Here is a 6,000-nt window from a genome sequence, read left to right as displayed (position 1 = left end):
TGTAATGGTGTGCATGCCGTCAACTTTCGTTGTAAAGAAAGTTTGTCTTTTAAAAACGAATGCAATGTTTGTAAAATGTATCATATAGAGGTCAAATACCTCGCGATGTAATCAACTATTGTGAATTGTTTATAATGTATATGAACGGGTCCTTTCAGTTGGTATCAGAGCGGTGGTCTTAGCGAACCAGGTCTGCATTAGTGTGTCTAACTGATAGTCGTTAGGATGCATTAGTGAGTCTGGACTTCGACCGTGTCTGCATGTCAAAAGTTTTGCTCATCATTTTTGTCGGAAATTATCTGCTTATCATTCTTAGTCTAGACACATCTTATTGCATTGATTGCATGAATAGTGTATAGACAAAATTCATATCTTAGCGTATCTGCTAATTCATATCTTAGCGTATCTGTTACTGTAAACTTTGCCTGACATATTCTGTAAATTCCTCCGTAATCTACGAAACCTTTTGCTCTATATAATTAGAATATCACCTGATAGCCGGAAAATCATTTCATATTGAAAAATTCTTTATTCAATCGTACGAAATGGAATTCGTCATTAGTTCAAGTCCCTCGGATTCCGAAATGGAATCCCACTCAAGTTCCGAAAGCAGTGTGACCGGAATGGATCAACCAATTAGTCATCATCTATTCTGGATGAATTGGGGATGGGTTCGTAGCCTCCTTAATCATTGGAGACAAGAAGAAGGTGATCCCTTCCATCCACCACATTGCCCTCTTGGCGAAGAACCTGAAGCACTTACCGGCGAACCTATTCGAAACACCATTTTCTCTCTCATTTCCAGAGTATCTCGTCATGATTATATACTACACTAAATTCTAGATCTTATTTATCCGCTCGTCCGAACCGACAATCACCCCGGTGTAATAGAAGAAGTCAACGAGCTTCGCGCTCGGGTTGTGGCTTTGGAGAATATGGTGCAAAGGTTACAAACACCAGCAGCAGCACCAACAACATAACCAGTACCACCATCAACAACATCAACAGTACCATTACCACCACCAACAACAACCGCATCGCAAATCTCAACTTCACAATCTGTCCCATGAGCATTGACATCATACGCCCTGTAGATACTAAGGAATACCACAACGATGAAGTATTGATTCATAACTTCATTGGGAAAACATTCTATGACGATTATGTAATTTCTAAAGTTTAGAAATTATCTATCCTAGCCTTAACCATAAATTAAGTGAGTTTAATTTAATATTAACTCATTAAATCAATATTACATCTGAAGAAATATACACATATATTTCCATAAAGACTGTAATAAAATTCTCTTGTACAAAATATTAATTGTGACAATTTTTTTTAACGGGTAGGTAATACCCGAGAGATATATAAATTCACAATGAATATGTTACATTCTTCGAATCTGATTCAGCAAATCATCCATTATACTCCCTACTTTCACAACAATATACATTCTTTTATAGAAATCAAAACAACCATACTCATTCAAAAATCTAATTACATATTCTGATTTTGAAATCGTCGAATTCAATTCAAGTTATAACCGGTATCATCACTCTTAGATTCTTACATCTTTCAAAGCTATACTTTAACTTCAAAACTGTGTTAGAACATCGTATGTATATTAACGATTATAATCTGTGTTCAAGCCCTTCGAAATACCTGAAGACACTTCAAATAATGAACACTCTAGATGATGATCCAACCACATGTTATCCACAGTTATGTACCTGAAAAACTCTTGAAACCAAAGTCATAATTTAGCATGTATCCATGTCAGACCTTTTGGCATTTACTAGCTAAAATAACTTTTCAATCCCTTCTAAAAATAGACGGTTTTGTCACAGCTCCAGCAAACCAACTTCAATTGTTCAATCGAATAAGCCTTATTATAATGATTACCTCTTCATCAATATTATCGGGGAACCTTTCATATCTCGCCACATTAGCAGTAAACTTATTAATAACTTTATTGATCTTTGACTTTTCGAAAAATCTTTATATTTATCAAAACCCCATCATTTACTCATCTGCATCTTGTAACGAGAATTGCCATATGAATCATCGGAAATTAGCAATCAGTATTTTGAAATCTCGCAGCATGTCTACGCCAACAATTATATGTGTCTATCTTCTGGACTTATATACTTTGAATGTGAAGTTTCTGAAAAACACCCTAAACTGCGAACTAGTTCTCGAAATACTGATGAAGCAGCAAAAACTATAAACGACCTTAACAGTAAAAAGTTTGATGATAAAGAGTAGTGTGTTGGCAAAGCTCAGAAAAAGAGAATATTTGGTACTGAAAAATACTGATTGAGCAAACCATGAAGAAGGCTGTGGATAAATCACAAGGACGAAATCTACCTTCAAAGAATCCAAATAATTCCGTGTCTGCTGAAGTCATTATCGAATACCTTGCTCCTGACTCTAAACCCTTACGGACAATATTCTTCATCATCCTCTGATATTAGAAATTTTAAGATATCATCGTATCTTTCATTATAAATATCCTCCATATTTCTGAAGATATTTCCATTATTATTCTTATCTGAAATCATTTACCTCTTCGTGCTGTCTGTATTACATCATAAAAGAAACTATTTTAGTTTCTAAATTCTGAAACTTTCGAATTTAAAATAGGAATATTTTTGAAGTAGTGTTGTGAACTGAAGCATGAACTAGTATAATATAATGACACTTGATCAACGTGATTATATTACAGTAAGTCATGCTGAGTTTCTAAATGGAACGTGATGATTCACAGATCATAACGTCATCATGTTCTATGTTACACGACTCTTGTATTCTCTTTAACCTCTAAAATATCAAGAAAATATTTCTTGATGATTCGGCCTTTTTCGAGGTATTCTAGTAATTTGATAAGTCAAGATCGTGCCATTACAATTTCCTTCTTAGAACATTAAAAATGTTCATTCCGAAATTCATATATGCGAATTCTGGACCATTACAAGCGGTGCTTAATCGCAAGAAGAAGAAACGAAAGGATAAAACTCCGAAATAGAAATTGGGGTATAAATCGCAGCAAATAAAAGAGAGCATTAATTGGGGATGACAATGATTATAGAAGAAGCAAGGACTTTGAAATATAAGGGAATATATAAAACCCAACAACAACCCAGAAATCACAAACCGTATATATCAATGCATATAGCAATATAAAGACACGGGAGAACTAAAAACACTATAAAACCAAGAGTATAGTAAAAGTAAATAGATTCTTTCGGAGGCAGATGAAAAAGAAGAGCGACAGATATGAAAGTGAGGAGTATATCAAGAATCAGCACTGGATGAAGCATATTGACAAATACTTTAAAATATGAGTTGAGAAGGTGTGAGTTGTAAGAAAACAAATGAGGTGGATTTATAGTGAAATATCCGACAGAGAAATCAAAATGGATTATCGCATTAATTCGAAGAGGATCATAATTTCCTTAATCGCCGAATAATCAAATCCAATATAGATTACAAAGATTTTCTTTTCGGAGATCAATCGTGATGACGTCAAAAGATACGACGAATCAATATTATCTTATTTCATTCATTTACGATAACTTCACTCACACGTTTCTATTAATCGAATTATTTTATCCATTCTTCTTGAACATGATAAAACTCTATAATCGTTATAATAACATTCTCATTGTTAGTCATGACGACCTCTATCAAATTTCGGGGACGAAATTTCTTTAACGGGTAGGTACTGTGACGACCCAGAAATTTTCGACCAAATTTAAACTTTAATCTTTATATTATTCCGACACGATAAGCAAAGTTTGTTAAGTTAAATCTCAAGAATTTTAAACTGTGTTCATACATTCATTATAACCTCGACCAAATTTCGACGATTCACGAACCGTTATATATAAATAGATATGTATATGTATATATATATTATAACTTGAGAATATTAATAAAGTATTAAACGTATAATACCTTACACGAACGTATTTGTTTCAATATAATTTTCGATGAAATTAAAAAAATATATTAAATGATTGAATTATCAGAAACATTGAATTATGATTACAAGTCTCTGTTGAGAGGTCCACTATGATTTGAGAAAATCTATTCCTCTTAACGATATTCAGAATAATTTGTAAAGCTATTTATAAATAAAAACAAAAAGTGTCATTTACGAAAGTTAGACAAAAGTTAGTGGAGAATTGGTTTCCATAATATTCTATTAATTTAGTTTCAAAAGTACAAAAAATGTTTTCAGTTTAAAAAGAACTTTATTATTAAAACGTATATATCTTTTATAAATATCTAGAACTACTTTTGACAACTCATTACTTAACCAGTATGATAAAGATAACAATATTTATATTTTATTTTATTTAAATTACTATTATATATACTTATACGCGTATTATACGTATATAGTTTTATACTTTTACTATACTTTAACTTTACCTTTACTTTAATTTTATTTTACTTTAACTTTAATAATTCATACTTTAATAATTCAATTTAATAATTCATACTTTAATAATTCACTTTAATAATTCATACTTTAATAATTCACTTTAATAATTCACTTTAATAATTTATACTTTAATAATTCACTTTAATAATTTACTTTAATAATTCATACTTTAATAATTCACTTTAATAATTCACTTTAATAATTCATACTTTAATAATTTATTTTAATAATTCATACTTTAATAATTCACTTTAATAATTCAAAAATCTGTTATAAATAGAATTCAATAGGTTTCATTATTTCATAGAAACTTGAAAATATATTTCTCTAAACTCTCTCAATCGAATTACATATATATATATATTTTCTTTGTATTATTTCAAGATATTATTAGTATACATAAAATATTACGACGGAGTGCTGTCCGAGTGATTTCAAAATAGTTTTTTTTGAATGAGTCGAAGCTAAGGAAATTATGGGTTATAGCTATGGAGGTGATGGGTATGATTCATGGGTATGCTCGTGAGGTCAATCTAGTGTTTATCATCTCCGTTGCGTCTACGTACTTTCCTGCAATATTGAATCTCAATATTGATACGTTCGTGAATCCGAGTCCAACCTTGCACTTGTTAAATGACGTTATATGTATTTTTACTACGAAATACAGTATTGTGAGTTTCATTTGCTCCCTTTTTAATTGCTTTTACAATATATATTTTTGGGCTGAGAATACATGAGCTGTTTTATAAATGTTTTACGAAATAGGCACAAGTACTAAAACTAATTCTACGTGGGTTTAAACCAGAAATATACCCTTAGCTTGGTAACATTAAACTACTTGTCTATGTACGGTAGGCGCGAATCCTAAAGATAGATCTATTGGGCCTGACAAACCCCATCCTGACTATGGGATGCTTTAGTACTTCGAGGTTATTTTAAACACACCTGATCTGGTGTACTTCAGAGGGTAAAACATGAATGTTAAGGCTTGTTACCGGGTGCCTACAACTTATAGAATACTTTTATACACTTGCGAGTGTACATATATTTATAAACGGAAATCTTGTGGTCTATTAATATATTGAAATGATTGTTATGATAAAACTATGAACTCACCAACCTTTTGGTTGATACTTTAAAGCATGTTTATTCTCAGGTATTAAAGAAATCTTCCGTTGTGCATTAGCTCATTTTAAGGATATTACTTGGAGTCATTCATGGCATATTTTGAAAGACGTTGCATTCGAGTCATTGAGTTCATCAAGATTATTATTAAGCCAATTATAGTTGGATGTATTATGAAATGGTGTGCATGCCGTCAACTTTCGTTGTAAAGAAAGTTTGTCTTTTAAAAACGAATGCAATGTTTGTAAAATGTATCATATAGAGGTCAAATACCTCGCGATGTAATCAACTATTGTGAATCGTTTATAATGTATATGAACGGGTCCTTTCAGATTACAGGTCCGGAGATAATGCAAGAAACTACCGAGAAGATCATCCAAATTCAACAACGGTTGAAAACCGCCCAAAGTCGACAAAAGAGCTAC

The sequence above is a fragment of the Rutidosis leptorrhynchoides genome, chromosome 8 (assembly GCF_046630445.1).
Source record: "Rutidosis leptorrhynchoides isolate AG116_Rl617_1_P2 chromosome 8, CSIRO_AGI_Rlap_v1, whole genome shotgun sequence".
Lineage (NCBI taxonomy): Eukaryota > Viridiplantae > Streptophyta > Magnoliopsida > Asterales > Asteraceae > Rutidosis > Rutidosis leptorrhynchoides.
The sequence above is the reverse complement of the archived record's forward strand: the minus strand, read 5'-3'. Positions refer to the sequence as shown.